Below are 18,926 nucleotides of genomic sequence, written 5' to 3' on the forward strand. Positions count from 1 at the left end.
TAGGCACAACAGTCTCATCAAATTGTGAATTTTCTGCTGAAATTGGGACAGTTGTGATTAAGTTACAAATGTTCCCTAAACTATAGCAACGAATCATCAATTAGCTTTTATCTGCCTAGTGCAGGTTATAAAATGAAAGTCTGTATCTGATGGGTTGCTACAGTTTAATGTAAATAAAATTAGCTTTCACAAGACACCCACTGGTGATGCAGATGAGTCTGCACAACATTTTGACATTTGGGGGTAAATGTATCAAAGTGTGATTTTGCAAATCCAGCGATTTTCTTGGGAGAGTTGAAACTCGCCGATGTATGAAGCTGAGATTTCATGCAAAATCGCCAGAGTTCTGCTTCTGTCAAAAGCGCTACTTGCAAAATCCCCAGAGATCAAACTCACCACTGTTTGCCACTGCAGCTATACAAGTCTCCAATGTATGAAGCTGCTAGTTAGCAAACTCAGGAGAGTTTGATTCAAAACACGCCAGATACAACACGCTGCTTGATAGCAGCGTGTTGTACAAACCCATCGCTGTTACACTGCCCTGGCAGTGTCAAAATGGTAAAGAATAGAAGAAAGTTAAAAAAAAAAAAAAACGTGGGCTCCCCCCCTCTATTCCTGCTTAACCCTAGTGCTGCCTGACTAGTGCTGGTCCCGTGAAAATCGGGGGAAAAATTTTGCGTGGGGTCACCCCGATTTTCACTTTACCAGCACTAGGCAAACCAGCCAGGGTTGGCGGCACTATAGCAGGGGAACACGCGGCAGGGGTCCCCCTGCCATAATGACTAACCAACCCTAGACTGTTCAGCGCTGGGCTGGATTCTCTAGGGAGTGGGGTCCGCCGAAAAAAATGAGCGGCCCCCCCCTAGAGACCCCCAGCCCAGTGCTGATAGCACTAGGGCTCTTCCTACTACCCCTGGGCTGTGGGTAGTAGGGTAATACCGGCGATAAAGTGTAAAAATAACAAATGGATGCCATTTTCTTTTGTGGAACTACAAGTCCCAGCCAGCCAGGTTGCCAAAAACAGTGTGGCCATGCTGCTGCTTGTATAACTACAAGCACCAGCATACCCACAGCAGCCAGGGTATGTTGGCACTTGGAGAACCACAAGTGCCAACATGCCCTGACATCCCTGGCTGGCTGGGACCTGTAGTTCCACAAAATAAAATGTTAAAAAAAACCACAACACCCTTGCAAACACCACACATGTTTAATAAAAATAAAAAACTCACAATAAACACAGTAACCACCCTCATTTACACCACAAATATTTCTTAAAAATAATAAAAGCCCAAATACTCACCAAAGAAGTCTTCTTTCTGTACCAAATTGTCCTGGCTTGCCCCAGTCCCACAGTATTTGTACCATCCAAAAGTTTGGGCTTGAAAAATCTCTTCTTGCCTTCACCCAGATGGGGCCCCTTGTTTCTAGTAGTCTTCTTTTCTTCGGCCAGAAGGGCCCCATATTTGTACATCCCCGATTCTTGAGACTTGCTTGAAGAAAAACAAAAAAAAGCTGGAGCCGCCGCAAACACCTCCTACCTAGTAGGAGGTCCGGTACACAATGAACGTACGTTCATTGTGCAAGGTCTATGTACTGCATTAGGTGACTTTCCCACGCTATTGGGGAAATCACCTAATACTGTAAATAGAGCTTACGCAAGTAGCGTAGCACATACAGAATTAGAAGACCAAGCCTGCCAGACCTATTATTTGTATTTCAGCAATGACAATTAGTAATGGAGCTCTCCTGAATGTCACTGGAGACTTTGAAGAACACTGCTACCCCTCCTCTTTCTTTTCTACCTATGATGCTACCCAACTGCACTAGAGACTGCCAAGAACTGTGCTACCCCTTCTGTGTCCCTCTGTGAAAGGGCACTGAATCGCCATGGTGGGCGGCACTTATAGAATCCAAAACTCAGAGATCCGACGACGTAACAATGACGTTTTGCCTCGTTTTCAATTCCGAGGGTGCGCGAAAGTACCGAGACTCGGATCTGCTAAGTTCAGGGGTGTTCAGTTCTCGGGGAACCGAGCCTGAGCATCTCTACTAGGAACCAATGACATCACTGAGGCACTTCATTCATATTCATGAGAATGCAATCTATCACTTCATAAGGAACCAGTGACATCACTGAGGCACTTCATATTCATGAGAATGCAGCCTATCACTTCACTAGTAACCAGAGACATCACTGAGGCACTTCATATTCATGAGAATGCAGCCTATCGCTTCACTAGGGACCAGTGACATCACTGAGGCACTTCATACTCATAAGCATGCAGCCTATCATTTTGCTAGGGACTAGTGACATCAATGAGACATTTATATTCATGAGAAGGCAGTCTATCATCATCATCATCATCATCATTTATTTATATAGCGCCACTAATTCCGCAGCGCTGTACAGAGAACTCATTCACATCAGTCCCTGCCCCATTGGAGCTTACAGTCTAAATTCCCTAATATAGACACACACTCACACAGACAGACAAAGACAGGGAGACAGAGGTCAATTTTTGATAGCAGCCAATTAACCTAGCAGTATGTTTTTGGAGTGTGGGAGGAAACCGGAGCACCCGGAGGAAACCCACGCAAACACAGGGAGAACATACAAACTCCACACAGATAAGGCCATGGTCGGGAATCGAACTCATAACCCCAGTGCTGTGAGGCAGGAGTGCTAACCACTAGGCCACTGTGCTGCCCAATAAACGTCAATAAAAGGCTATCAATAAACGTGACATCACTGGATGAATGTTGGTTCAGCATGTAAAATGTCAGCCTTAGTTCTATCTAGGTGATGGGCCTACATTTGAAACCAATGTATTTTTTAGCTTATTATAACAAAATTGGAGGCCTAAGGATTAATTCTCTGACTAAGAAGTAGTGAGGATCCCCTGTGGTCCTAGGACTTTCGATTTCTCTACAATGGTCAGGTGACTATGCTGACACTAAATGCGAGTAAAGGAACACAAGGAGAGATGAGCGAAAAAAGCTTGCACAAGTTTGGCATCACATCCGTTCATCTCGAGACAAACGCAATGTATCAAAGTCCCTCTCAGCAAAACAAGGAGTTAAGTGTAGCACAGGATTCTCAATGCCATTTCATGTCCCAAGCAGCTGTTTGCATCCAAAGTCTTGCTCATTAAGAACTTTAATAATATACATTTTTTAATAGGCACTATGTTTGCAACAGTGCTGAAATCCATAGGGATAGAAAGCTTTCATTAGCAGGAGAACGGCTGCAATGCAAACTCAGTGCTTTCTGTAACCGTAGCAACAGTCAGATGGAGGAGGGGGGGCGCAGGGTTTAGGAGAAGGGGAGGCAGAATTATCGAGGAAGGTTGAGAGTGAAAGGAAGTGAGAAGGGCTATCAAAAAGGAAAAACAGTTGGTGCTCTACAATAGCAGTATGTGGGGTTCCCAACTGTCTGGAACTTTGCGACAATAAAAATGTGGCGATATTTTCATCTGTCAGTGAGAAAAAATAGAGGTCAGTAAAAATATGTAATTTTCCAGATACTATTAGAATGCATATATCTCCACTTCGATGTCCAAACACTACTTACTATTATTATTGCTCTTTTTATAAAGCACTAATCAAACATGGTTAGTGCTGAACAGAGAATATAAAATGTCCAATACTGAGCTCACACCCCAGTACCCCTCTCAGCATCCCTCCCTCACTGTTGACAGTATTATCCTCTCTCCAACCCCCCTTCCCCACTGTCTTGCTGTCATCTTTTACTCTGCCCTCAGCTTCACATCACACATCAAGGGCTAGATTTACTAAACTGTGGGTATGGAGAAGTGGAGATGTTGCCTATAGCAACCAATCAGATTCTAGCTTTCATTTATTTAGTGCATTCTACAAAATGACAGCTAGAATCTGAATGGTTGCTATAGGCAACATCTCCACTTTTTCAAACCTGCAGTTTAGTAAATATGCCCCCAAGTCTCTTGCACTGTCATGCCTCCTCCTCCTTTATTATTATTATCATTATTATCATAGATATGTAGATTTGAAAGGTGCCACAGCGCTCAGCAGCACCATACAGTAGGGAAAACAGTACATTCATAAAACAGAAATATTTTATATATGTATAATATATATATATATATATATATATATATATATATATATATATATATATATATACTCACCTTTGTCACTCAGAACATTACCAAGACTATTATCTATTCTCTCATTATATACCTTCCACAAAAGCTGCACCACTCTGCAAATCACTGCATTGATTCCAGAAGCAAAACTTGTAGAATACAATTTAAGCTACTCACCCTCATCTTCAAAACACTCACCAGATCTCTCACCTCGTCATAAGATACTCTCCCTCACGCTCTCTTAGAATTGCATCTCACCTGCGCCTCACTTCCTCTCTAATTACCATCTCTCAGTCCTGTACTGCTCCACTCTTTTGAAACCCCACAAAACACCTAAACGGACTTCTAGTGGTTCTTCTCTCCCAAAGGTAGCACCAATAGCAGGAGGCACTTGGGACAAACAGACAGGACAAGCAGCAGACAGCTGGAACAGTTCTGAACACTCCCAAGATACCTGGACTGGGCCTAGCCTCACAGTGTTCCTCTGTACTGAACAGAATCCCTCTTTTCCACTTGGCAAGACCTGTACTCCCTATGTTCCTTACACTAGAAAATGGCAAAGTATCCCAATTGCCACAATATATATATATATGCTAGCTGATGTACCCGGTGATGCCCGGGTTTAAATCTTCAAGTTATTCAGTTATCAATGAGATGGATGTAACTGTCAACATTTTACAAATAAATAATAACTAGGTTGTCATCCAGGTCCATCCAGTGGAAGGATCAGAACAGGCTCCCTGGGTCAAAGTTCTGCCCAGCGTACACCAACGGGAGGTCTGACTGGGACCCCAACCAATCCATTAGGCATCACAGACCAATTGCACCCCTCTGGTAAGTTTTCATCCAAATCCATCTAGTGGAAGGCTCAGAACAGGCTCCCAGGACAAATTTCTGCCAAATGTACACCAACGGGAGGTCCGACCTGGACCCTAAACCCCCTAAAACCTGTCCAGGATCCATCTAGACCACCACACGTTGGTTTCATCCTAATCAGTACAGGGGTGTCCGAATGCAGGCTTAGAACAGGCAAACAGACCAATGATATATATTTATATATATCAATGAGATCTTCCCTGTTGGAGGGGATATGACAAATGTCGGCAAGTATGTTAATACTATTACCATGTCCTCGCTCCATCCCACCTCCTCCTCTGGCCACACTCCTGGTGGACATTGGCACAAATCTGAAGGCAAATATTCAGAGTGGGAATGCACTATTTTTTCTCTGTATATACTGATGGATCCATTGATTCATGATGTTTATACCAAATTCTGACCTTACCGTCTGCATGGCACAGCAGAAATCAAAATTCATCAGCACAGGCAAAGTTTCTCCTCTCTTCGTCTTTCCAATTTTGATGAGCCTGTGCCCACTATAGCCTCAGTGGAACCCGGTGAGGTCTTCTGCTGCTGTAGCCCATCCATTAGAAGGTTCGATGTACTGTGTACTCTTCAGCACCTTTCTGTCTGCTTGAACTAGTCTGGCAATTCTCCTCTGACCTTTATACATTAACAAGGCATTTACATCCACAGAACTGTCGCTCACTGAAATTTTTTTTGTCCACCATTCTCTGTAAACTCCAGAGATTGTTGTGTGTGATATTCCCAGGGGATGAGCAGTTTTCTGAGATACTCAAACCACCCCCTTGGATACCAGCAATCATTCCATGGTCAAAGTCACATTTCTTCCCCATTCTGGTGTTTGGTCTGAACAACAACTGAACCTCTTGACCATGTCTGCATACTTTTATGCATTGACTTGTTGCCGTATGATTGGCTGATTATGTATTTGCATATTGACTTGTTGCCGTATGATTGGCTGATTATGTATTTGCATTAGCAAGCAGGTGTTCCTAATAAAGTTAACACAGAGTGTATCTGCCAACCACATTACAAGGTACAGGCCCACTTTCCATCATTGGACCTGCCACCGAAAAATCAGTCTATGACTAGTTTTGCTGATTTGTTGATCCTCCGAAAAATGTGACTGGTGGAAAGAGTGAAACGTAACTTTGAAGTCCACCCTCCTACCAGTTCAGAGTCACTCCTTTAATTAAATATAGCTTTGTTTTATTCTCCTTTATATCTTTAATTAATCATGGTATTGATGGGTTGTAGATACTGGCATTATTACAGTGTATTATAGTGTCGCTTTTGTGTCTTTAAAAGCTTGTATTACATTGGTTGAAACAATTCCATAAATGTGCAACTGTAAGGTGCAATATATTTCCCATTGGAAGTAAAGGACAAGGCCTGATCTCTGTCATGTCAGAGGACATGGAAAAATCATGTACTTTTGGTAGGAGAAAACTGCTGTATTCCCTCCCAAAAAACAGATAATGCCTCCTTAAAGGCCTCCCTATCTACATCCAACTCTGTGTTAGCCCTTTAGTGACTAGGGATGTGTAATGGACTTTCACAGTAATATATCAGTGTGAAGTGAATAACTTCTCCATAATTTTCTGACTAACCATGGGTGTCTTGACATTTCAACAGCAACTTAATTATCGTATTTCAGATTTATTTTTCTCCTATTTTCTGACAATCCTGCAGTCCAGCAGGAGTTACCCTCCAATCCACAGCGTTTCAGTTAGAAACGCTGTGTTGTCACAAATCGTCAGCATGATAATAGATGATGCCATGCTTTCTGTAATTACACTGATTGAATTCTAAGCATATCTGGCTAAGAATTGGCAAAGAGCGGCATATGTCAGCTGCAACTAGAAAAGCACCAAGGGAATTAATTAAGACACGTACCTGTCTTGCTTAAACAGGTGCCTTTGTAACTGGAATAAACCATAATAGAAAAGATCGGGGGAGCAAGCAAACAACACAAAAAAATGCTAATTAACATTATTTACATCCAATCTATACAACCATCCAAAAATTCTATAGAATACCAGAGATTGTAAATGGATGTGGATGTAGTTATAAGTATGACTTTTAAAGTGATACTTAAACTCAAATGCCCTTTAAGTCATAAACCCTATGTGATTGGTTTAATCCTTTGATTCTGGCTCTACGAACTCAAAAGGGTTTCTGTTTATCGGTAAAAGGTGGAAGGTTGGTAATCTGTTCCTCGGAAGGCCAGTAAGTAATGCTGTTTATGTGTGTGTGTGATTATTATGAGCCGGGTAGGTGGATATACATAATATGATATAAGTGTTTGAGCTGGTAGACTGAAATCTGTGCATTTATAGGTGTGTTTCACTAGGCTCAGAATACCTATTTATCATCAGTTTTCATCTACTACATCTCCGGGTCCCTCTCCAAATTAGAAGTGAAAAGAGATAGAGAACGATTTCAGATCAATGGAAAATTCACAGCCGCACATAGTATTTCAGGGGACAGGTGTGAGTACAGAGCTGCATGTAACACAGACCATGTCATTATGAGCCTGACGCAGAGTTAGACGCATTTCACAACAAAAAATGCAAAATGTGTCAGCATAAGAGATGCAATTACATGTGCATGCTAAATGGGACGCAATACAGACGTGAAATGGTCACATATGTGCCATGTTGACGCAGGCATATATTAATCATGAACTGCCCACCTCTGCATATGTGGCCAGCATAAGATGTGGCTGTTGTAGACTCAGAGCTAACTCACAGATTATGCATTATTATGACGTGTGTATTTAACGTCTACACACTAGGGGGTAAACGTATTAAGCTGAGAGTTTTCCTGCGGGTTTGAAAAACCAATCAGATTCTAGCTATCATTTATTTAGTACATTCTATAAAATAATAGCTAGAATCTTATTGGTTGCTATAGGCAACACTTTCTCAAAACCGCCGGAAAACTCTCAGCTTGATACATTTACCCCCAGATGTTCCATACGACTAGGGTAGTGCTCCGTCAGCAGTGTGTATGACTTGGGGACTGTTTCTTATATTCCTTTCATAGGTCTAGGATTGTATACTTTGTGTGATGCACCTGACACACACTTCAACCAGACAATTATTCATACCTTTCTCCTCTGATCTAGATTACTGTACTTTGCATGACACATGACTCATCGCCTAACAACACACTCTATAAACAAACAATTCTCAGTGGATTTCTGATGTACTGTATGTCAGGATTCCGAGCCTTATATGTACAATATTTTCACGAATACGTCTCTACATCACTAAATGATAACAAAAAGATAATGTAATATATGCAAAAGAACATCATTTATGTGTTTTTTTAGCAAACTTTAATGTTTTAACAAAAATATTTAAAAAATGCATCCAGCGCTATAACAGAAAACCCCTCAAAAAATATTCCTCTAACAGCGACTACAAGGTCTTGGAGTACGTAGCTCCAGGCATCCTTGTGGGTCTAAGGTGTTGCATTATCGACCGTAGGATCGCACAATGTCTTGCACTCCATTCAGGCAAACCTGTGTATGACAAGATAAATATTGTCACAAGATAGGTCATGTAATATGACTTGCTCTAACTTCCACTAACATCGCACTCTCGTACTAGACACTTCTTAAACAAATTTAACAAAAATGCCTTTTTGTGTCAACATTTCGTTGGGGGAGGGTATATCTTCGTACGGGATGTGACAACATTTCCAAGTAAGTTATAATGTTCTCTGAAGTCAATTATTGAGAAGCAGGTAAGTCAAGGAAAAGAATAAGATATAAATAAATATATATATATATATATATATATATATATATATATATAATTGATACTGCTGCTTCTAAATTTCCATACCGCCACTTCCAGATCTCCACTTCAACCACTGTATAAATATATATATATATATATATATATATATATATATATATACACACACACACAATATATATATATATATATATATATATATATATATATATATATATATATATATATACACACACACTATATGGACAAAAGTATTCCGCCACTTGACCATTACACCAACAGGGACTGTAATGACAATGTATTCACATACATACTGTATACTTTAATATGCATTTGGTCCCCCTTTTGCAGCGATAACAGCTTCCACTCTTCTTGGAAGGCTTCCACAAGATGTTGGAGTGTTTCTGTAGGAGTTTGTGCCCATTCATTCTGTAGAGCATTTATGAGGTCAGGCACTGATGTTGGACGATAGGGCCTGGCTCGCAATCTCAATTCCAGTTTATCCCAAAGATGTTTGATAGGGTTGAGGTCAGAGCTCTGTGTAGGCCAGTCAAGATCTTTCACACCGAACTCATCAAACCATGTCTTTGTAGCCCTTGCTTTGTGCACTGGGGCACAGTCATGTTGGAATAGAAAAGGGCCTTCCCCAAACTGTTACCACAGAGTTGGAAGCATAGAACTGTCTAAAATGACTTGGTATGCTGAAGCTTTAAGATTGCCCTTCACTGGAGATAAAGGGCCTAGCCCAAACCCTGAAAAACAGTCCCATTCCATTATCCCTCCCCCACCAAACTTCACAGTTGGCATAATGCAGTCAGGCAGGTAACGTTCTCCCGGCATCTGCCAAACCCAGACTCACCCATCTGACTGCCACAGAGAAGTGTGATTCGTCACTCCACAGAACACGTTTCTAGTGTCGGTGTGCTTTACACCACTCCAGCCGATGCTTGGCATTGGTCTCGGTGAAGTGAGGCTTGCATACAGCTGCTCGGCAATGATGGAAACCCATTCCATTAAGCTCCCGCCGCACTGTTTTTGTGCTGACATTAATGCCAGTGGAAGTTCAGAACTCTTCAGCTATGGAATCAGCAGACTGTTGGCAACTTTTACGCTTCATGCACCTTAGCAGTCATTGACCCTGCTCTGTGATTTTACGTGGTCTTCTGCTTTGTGGCTGAGTTTCTGTTGTTCCTAAACGCTTCCACTTTCTAATAATATCCCTTACAGCTGACCGTAGAATATCCAGCAGGGATGAAATATCACCAACCGTCTTATTGCACAGGTGGCCTCCTATCACAGTACCTATCACAGTACCAGGCTTGAAGTCACTGAGCTCTTCAGAACGACCCATTTTGTATCACAAATTTTGCAAATGAAGACTGCATGACTGGGTGTTTGATTTTATACACCTCTGGCAATGGGTCTGATTAAAACATCTCAATTTAATAATTGACAGGTGTGGCCAAATACTTTTGTCCATATAGTGTATATATATATATATATATACAGTAAATATATATTCTGTATATGCAGCACCCTTATATTTTTTTGTTTGTTTTAAAAAATCTTTGTCAAGTCACCAAAAATAATATAACAATGAAAGAGAACTGAAAACCGTTTAATAAACATTTAAAAAAAAAAGGAATTATTAGAACATTGTCTTACAAACAGTTGACTAAATACATTGATTTTAAAATGGACAATTGCACAGATACATTTTGTTATCTAAAGGCAAGGTAAGGATGGAGGATGGGAGGAGAATGGGTGAGTCATTAAGCAGAGCAAAAAAAAAAAAAGGAGTAAGTTTGCTCCTGGACAAACCATGTTACATTGCAAGGGGTGCAAATTAGTTTATTATTGCACACATAAGGAAAATGCTGGCTGCTTTTTATGTAGCACACAAATAGTTGATAGCTTTATTTTTACACTGAAATTTAAAGTTGATTTAAGACATGCCCTGTCCCAATTATAAATCTATTCCCACATTTTAAATTTACCTCCCCCTCCAATGCAACATAGTTTTGCCAAGGTGCAAAGTTACTCCTTTTTTATGCTTTGCTCTCCTTAATGACTCAGGCCCCTAGAGTTTATTTTACTGCAGAGTTTAACATGTATCTGTCAACTTCAATAATGTAATATAAAAAGGCATCCACAGGTCTTCTTCAAGTATTAAAACAATTCAGCTGCAAGTATGTAAAATAAAAAGCTATACTTCTTTCAGCGCTCAAAAGAATGCCACCCAGCTATCCTCAACCAGTGCCACCACACTTAACAATAAAATATACATAAAAAGGATAAAACTAGCACTTTCTCTGTACAAACATATGTGCAAATAAATTGAATTCAAAATGAAATTATGTGATCAAACATAAATTGTCCAACACAAAAATAAATTAAGTCCTGGGGCAAGCCTAGGGTCCTGGTAAAGTTATATAGATAATGTTGTTTTTGTGTGTAGTGGGGATAGACAGAGCCTTGGCAAGTATTGAGCTCATCTAAACGGCAATGTTGGTAATATAAAATTGTCATATGAAATAAGTGAAAATTGTGTACATTTTTTGGATCTCAATGTTTGTGTTAAGGAGGGCGGCTTATACACAAAAATATACAGAAAGCCCAAGTACTCCAACTCCCATATTGCAGCCAATAGTGGAAACCACCTTAAATGGCTCCGCAGTATAACAGTTGGACAATTTAAGTGATTAGTAAGAAATGTTAGTGTTGACTCTGTTTTCAAGGTGCAGTTAGGTGAAATGAAGACCCAGTTTCTAACTAAGGGATATTTGGCGGCATTAATCTTTAAGGACAAATTAGTAAAAAGTGTCTTACCCAAGGGCTTCCATAGATGTAAAGTAAATAAATGTACTCAGTTCATAGTTAAAATTCTAAAGTTTGAGGTCAAGCATTTTATAACCTGTCATAGAAGTAGTGTTATATAAATTCTTGAGTGTGAATGTGAACCCCTTTATGTGGGTCGCATCCCTCGCCCCTTAAAAGTCTCAGATTAAGAGAATATTTTAGTAATATTATAAAAGTCATGGGTATACTTTATATATCATCCCATTTCAAAAAGGATCATTATTGTTCTGTAGGATCCCTCGAAAACTTTTTAGGCATAGATAAAACTGAAAATGATTGGAAAACCAAAGATGGCCAAGTTAGACATGCTACATGTAAAATTAAATTTATACAAAAATCGAAGACATTGTGGCCAAGTGGTCTTAATCAAAATTAACGTAAGTAGCTTCCATAATTCTTTTTGTATTGTTGTATAGTATATTAGTGCCCCTTTTTAAACATTTTATATTTTTATATATCAGTTGCTTACTACCATAGGTAGGTTTCCGAAGGATCGTCTGCATGGATTTTACCTGTGTGCTAGCATTTAATTTAGATGTCATATAATGAACTAGGATTATTTTAATTATTTTAATCACACCATGATTTCATATGGTTTCCAGGTAGATGTGTGAATGGCCATATATTTGGTTGTTATTTTGATTTCCACTAAATCGAAGACTACGACACAAGTAACAAAAGGACACCATCTATATCATGACTTTATTTATTTTTGGTTGAAGTGCTGGATAGTTTATGTTTGGTCACATAATTTTACTTTGGCTTTAATTTATCTGCACATATGTTTATGCAGAGAAAGCGCTTTTTTAAACTTTTTATACATAATTCAGCAGCAAGGTTTCTGAGATCGACTTACTCCTTTCTCGAGCTACACTCCATCTCCAAAACATTGCTGCTGAATCTTGCTATGTTTTAATTGGACAGGATAAATGACTTATTTTCTTCTGTGCTGCCCTATGTAGCCGCAAATGAGTGTTGCCTACAGGAAAAAAAAGAGAAATCCCTATCTCTCCACAAAAGCTAAAAACCAAAGACACAATGTTATGATATATATTCTGAGTGGTTTGTTTGTAGATAGTCAGAATACTAAGATTGGTGGTATGTGTAATGTACCAGGGCTCTGATATAACACTATACGCCAATGAGAGTCAGAATGGTAAATTAACACTCTGAGGTAGATTTATCAAACGTTCTAAAATGGAAAAATGGAGGTGTTGCCCATAGCAACCAATCAGAATCTAGCTATCATTTATCTAGTACATTCTAGAATATGATAGCTAGAATCTGATTGGTTGCTATGCGTAACACTTTCACAATTTTGGTAAATCTACCCCTCTATGTTCAATGTATTTCTCCTGAAATAATAGAAATGATGTATAAAGGGGCAAGTCTTTCTCTGAGACACCTCCATTTTCAATTTTTACCTCTGCAAGGGCTATTCTTATTGAGCAGAGAGTGGAGTGTTCTCATGTGCAGAAACTACTGCTCGGGAAGTGTTGTAAGTAATCCTGTGTTTTTCGGCCATCTTATATCGGCCTTCTTCAGGGATGAGTTAATGTGTCCAGTTGCTTGTGATTTGGGGATATTCAAAGAAACCTTAGTTGAGTAGCATAATTGGGACTGTTGATAGGTGCAATTTTATTGGTCCGGTCCCATGCTGGGTGGTGTAAATAGACCGAGAGAGCCAAGTTTCAATAAAACAAATACATTCTCATCATTGTTCAATGCATTCTTTTTATTCACCCTTAGGGCTAGATTTACTAAGCTGCGGGTTTGAAAAAGTGGGGATGTTGCCTATAGCAACCAATCAGATTATAGCTGTCATTTATTTAGTACCTTCTACAAAATGACAGCTAGAATCTGATTGGTTGCTATAGGCAACATCCCCACTTTTTCAAACCCGCAGCTTAGTAAATCTAGCCCTTAGTATTCAATTGTCAAACATTCAGTTTGGCTGTCAAAAACTATTATGCTTAAATTGCTTTAGCGATTCAATATTAAAAGGTTTTAGTACAGTAGTAATAAAGTGATATGGATACCAACCTGTCATAGTAGGAGCAGCTAACTGTAGCATATGAAACAAGTATCACCACAAAGGTTACAACATTACCAGGGAAGTGTTCTCTTTTGCAAGACAAAATAAAATACTGTGTTTATCTAATATGCCGCCCGTGCCTTTAGAACTCTGTTGCTAATTGCATTTGTGTATCTGTTGGTATTTAGTATGACCTCATAATTAAAATTACAGTCCAGTTCAAGTAAAGTAGACAGCCTTATCCATAAACATATCCTAACCTTCAAATATCTCAGAGTGGGTAGCTCACAAAGTACCTCATTCTCTTATGACTGATTTATGTGACTCATATATTTATTTATTTTTTGCTAAGAGATATATAATCGTTTCGGGGGGATTAACTGGTAAGGCCTGTTTTACAAAATGTAAGGAAAACATATTTTATAATGAATCATCTGTCTAGGCAGATCATATTCATCACACATTTTAAATCAAATACGTTACCAAGTTGGATTTTTATTATGTCTTTGATGTGAAACATATATTGTGTGTTTGAGAAATTGCATTGAGAGTTCTAGAATGTCTATATCAGCTGGTGAGAATGTTCCACTGCATTTGAACTTGGTGGATCCATCATTTTTTCTCACACCATATAGAGGTGTGCAGAAAAATGAGTCTAGATTCCTACTGTATTTGTCGGCAATGTGTGCAGCCGGAAATTGAATCTCCCCCAAAAAATCCACAATGGTGTTGTTTTTGTGGTTATTTCGTGGGTGTAGCTTTAGGAAAATATATATTTCTTATTTTGAGTGGTTGATGTAATAAAATAATTATTAATTAGAAACATCCCCATCTCTGTCGCCTTATACACATACGGCTACAATCGTAATCTTCTGTGTCTTTGATTGAAGAGCTTAAAAGTAAGGAATTCGAACAGACACATGTCATATAGCCATGACACAAATTATTTAAATAAGAAGTTGTAAGTGGAATATGTCACAGAATCTGCACATGGAAGGAAGTGTAAGTCTTTTTTTTGCACAGTACAGAAATACATATTTTATTCAAAAAAACAAAACAAAAAAGATGGATCCATCCACCTCTACATGAGCCCTTATGTGAGGAGAGAAGCAGGAAGCCACAGACTGAGAGTTAGATAGTGGAAGGTGCAAACTCCACAACAGCACAAAGAAGTGACAGACTGATATGTTTGATACCATAATCTTCTTTCCAACTTACTGGTAAACTTTTAAGGGCCTGAGTCATTAAGGCACGTATCTGCCGATCTTGAGCGTATTGTACGCAAAATCAGCCTTGTCCGTTCTGTCTACGTACGCAAAAGACACTTATTACAGCCTATGATTTCAGGGAGGGAACGGGAAGTGAATGGGGCATTTGGCTGTAGTCAATTTATAGTAAGGGCCAAGCTTGAGCGCACGCAGAGCCACGTCCAAAACAAGCTCTTGGCATTTCAAAGTTTGTTTTTCTGCCGTATCCCATGCTCCAGCTACAGGGCTAGTCTAAGACCTGAGTCCTAGTTATGTCAGTATCGTATCATGCTATAACATGTGTTTGCAATCAGGAGCAAATGTAAAAATGTCTGTTGTGTGCAGTAGACATTAAGGACAACCTAAAAAATCTTTTTCCAAAGGAAAAGAATGGGGGAAAAAATATTTTTTAAAAAAATGTCAATGTATATTCATAAATGACTATATTATTGACAGGTAACATTAGTCGCTTAATATATGGGGGGGGGGGGGTGAGCAATTTCAAATGTTAGAATATGGTTAGAGACAGGAGGAGAGTGAATCCTAATTTAATACTAAATTGTAGTGTAAAAATATCGCAGTCCAGTATTAGTGTGATACATGCTGAAGTAGTGCGCAGCGTTCTGCATGAAATGTGTACATTTGCACCCTTTGCATTGCAAAATGGTTTGTCCAGGTGCATATTTGCAACATTCAGTTGAACCTGCCACTCACTGTAAGTGAAGCTCAAAGTTTACAGTTATATCTTATTTCAGCACCTTGGACAGCAGTTTCTCAATTATCCTTTGTTAGGTAGATCTAGATTCACTTAATTTCCAAATATATTTTTTAGCTTTCTTAGGAATTGATAGTTCATATGAATTTTGACCAAGCTATGCTGAGCAAACGTCTGCCGTAATTTTTATACTGTACTGTTATCGACATCAATATAATGTAGGACAACTAAACCTACACTACAAGGTGCCTTATATACAGATGGCTCACAATAGTTTTTAGTTAAATGGTACCATCCAGAGTTGGATCGCATTGCAATAACGGAATTGCAACCCTAAGATACAGTCTCTTCTGCTGTATCTGGCTTCCCCCAGTGCTTTAGGCAATGGGGATAGTTAGGAAAGTTTGGAAGCACAATAGATGATAAGGCAATGGGAGAAGATTATGGCTAGGCTGTTCTGGAGAATTCATAGCCAGCTGTGTGGATGGTTACTGGACTGCATAAGGGGAAGGTTTGGGAAATTAGAGTTATGCAGGAGGTTAGACTTTGGAGAGCTGCAGTCTGCATTTAGGCTGCACAACGGGAACAGAATTGATTATTGAGCAATCATCAGTTCTCTGATCAGGTGTCAATTGCAAGGGAAGATTTTTCCTTCAGCCCTCTGTGGGCTCCTATGGTATCTGCTGCTATAAGTCCCTTGAACAGACAGTGAACTGCTCATGTATTGCATTATGCAATAGCAGCTTAATGCCTGATACAAAACTGTTCCTTCCATTGTATCTCAGAGGATTGAAAAGCCCTGGGCACCTCATCACTTTCTCCATAACTTCCCTATTATAGTGGTGATCCGGCAGCAGCCTCAGGTCATGCAACCTACACACCCCTTAATGGATTCAGTTACAACTTCTTCCCCTCTTACCAATTGGTATGAAAAGTGATATTTCAAAGGTTCTCGATTTCCCGGTGCAGATCCAATTGTAATTTATCATCAGGGTTGTACCTATACTGGGGCAGTTGCTTAAGTTGGAAGATTTGAGGGGCAAAATGTAGTACAAACAAAAAAATACAGTATTTCTTGCTACAGAAACTACTGAAATTCAGCCTTATTGTATTCTATAATAATGATCATAGTGACTGTATGTTTATGCCAGCTTGTGTGAAGATACAATTTCACAGGACTTTGGAGTTGCTTTCACACAAGCAGTGTTGCACCCTATGGAGCCTGCAGGCAGTGCTCGCAGAGGCTATCAGTTCTAGTAGGGCAGGAACTCGATGTTATGTGACGGAAGATGTAGTCTATAAGCGATGAGTTCCCTAGGCTAAAATGCTGGTGTACAAAAGGGCCCATGTGATATTAGCCTAATGAATACGAAGGTCACCATTTAAGTTGCCAATTCAGATACATCTAAGCCAGCACCCTTCCATGCAGCAGCACATTCTGCAAATGTTTGGTTCAAATATTCTAATAGTAGCCAATTTTCCAGTGATGGAGGCTACAGTTGCCCGTGGTCACAAGACATAGATGGTGAACTTGCGCTTTTGCATGCGCATCTGCCAGGAAGATTTCAGTATTACCACCAGGAACTATAGTGTATATTAATTTATTTAAGGTCTGTAGGTGTGTCTTATTATAGTGTATGCTAATCTTTTTTCATAACAAATATTAAGTGCCTGACAAAGGTTAGCCAAAGCAGGCGAAGGAGAAAAATGTACTTCTTGCAGCTACTAACTTAGGGGGGAGCAATTTTATACAATTTGCACAAAAATGCTGAAATTCTGTTATATATTGACATTATATTTTGTTTATTTGTATGTTTCCGTTAAACATGTAGCACTAGTTCAACTAGGATATTGTAAACCTCATACTTGGAGCCCATTACTAACTATTTTAGGGCATGATTTTGCAATCCTAGGGGTGGTGGGTGGTTGTCCAAAACATTCTATCTGTTTCATAACTGCTTATACAGCCATATACATTAATCATAGTTCCATTAGGCAGCCAGGGGATGTAGCCGTATAATACTATTATTCTCTTACAGTCACATGAGGTGGTAGAAACTCCTGGCTTAAAGGAATATTTCTTCTTTTGGATAAAGAATTTTAAAAAGCAATCCCACCACCAGTGGCAGAACTACCATTGGTGCGGTCGGTGCTGTGCACTGGAGCCCATGGAGATAATGGGGCCCACTGCATGGCAGAAGAAGAGGGTCAGGGGCCCCGGTTCTCTCCTCTCCGCCTCCCGGCACCGGGGCCCACAGCTCACTAGTTACGCCTTTACCCACCACAACCCTCTTGTTCCTCCTTAGCTTAACTTTGGAGGACCCTCCTCTTAAATCCCTATCTTCATCATTGGAGGGGTTTTTTAAATTGAACCGCTACACAGAAATTTGTCTCCAATAATGTTGATCAGTCTTCAATAATGTTTAGTGCTGGGATATTGAATGTTGTTAGTAGCAAATCTCAGTGATGCATATTTAAGCACCTCTGGGGGTACTCTGGGGGCCCTGGCAAAGTTTAATGCTAATAGTTTCTCCAGCAATGTAGAGCTGCCGGTGAATGGAGAAAGTGCTATGCGCACAGTGAGGGATCCAGGGTAGCCAAAGAGTCTTCAGCTGAATCCGATAGATAATGACAGGTAACGTCATCCTGGCGTTACCTTTCTGTGAAATGCAAAGCTTGATGCATTGCAGAACTTTGCAGTCCCCATATTAATCTATGGCTACTGCGTTAAGAAACATTAAGTCAGTTGTGGCAGGAGAAATCTTTGATTTTTATGGAGAAAACTGCTGTTTTCTCCATTTTAATGGCTGATTGCAGTCTAATACATAGACCCCCTAGATCACTTCTGGAACACACTGGGAACTGTTAGTGCGGTTGGAAGATAAAGACACCCATAGTCCAATAGAGGTTATCTTTCAACCAGATTTACTGGCACATCAAAAATAAACTGAACTCTTTTGACCGGAACAGTATTGGGCATAGAGCTTGACTTGGGCCCACACATGGGGCAATATTGGGACAATTTACTGATATGACTTCATAAATAGCTACCTTAAGAACCAGGCACATACTGCCTGATATACTTCCTTAATCAACTATATAGTAGACTCCAAAGACAACAGTCAATAAACAGGCGCTGTGACTCTAAACAGGTTCACTTGGTAAGTATGAAAAAAATATATCATACAGACAGATCATGGGTACAAATAACACGGTTCTGCCTAATTAATATAATATATGATTTATTCAAACTATGGAGTCACCCGGGCAGGGGTGCACGCAGGATTGTCAGGGTTCTGCACGCCAACAAAAACT

This window comes from Mixophyes fleayi, chromosome 6 (genome assembly GCF_038048845.1).
Source record: "Mixophyes fleayi isolate aMixFle1 chromosome 6, aMixFle1.hap1, whole genome shotgun sequence".
Taxonomy (NCBI): Eukaryota; Metazoa; Chordata; class Amphibia; order Anura; family Limnodynastidae; genus Mixophyes; species Mixophyes fleayi.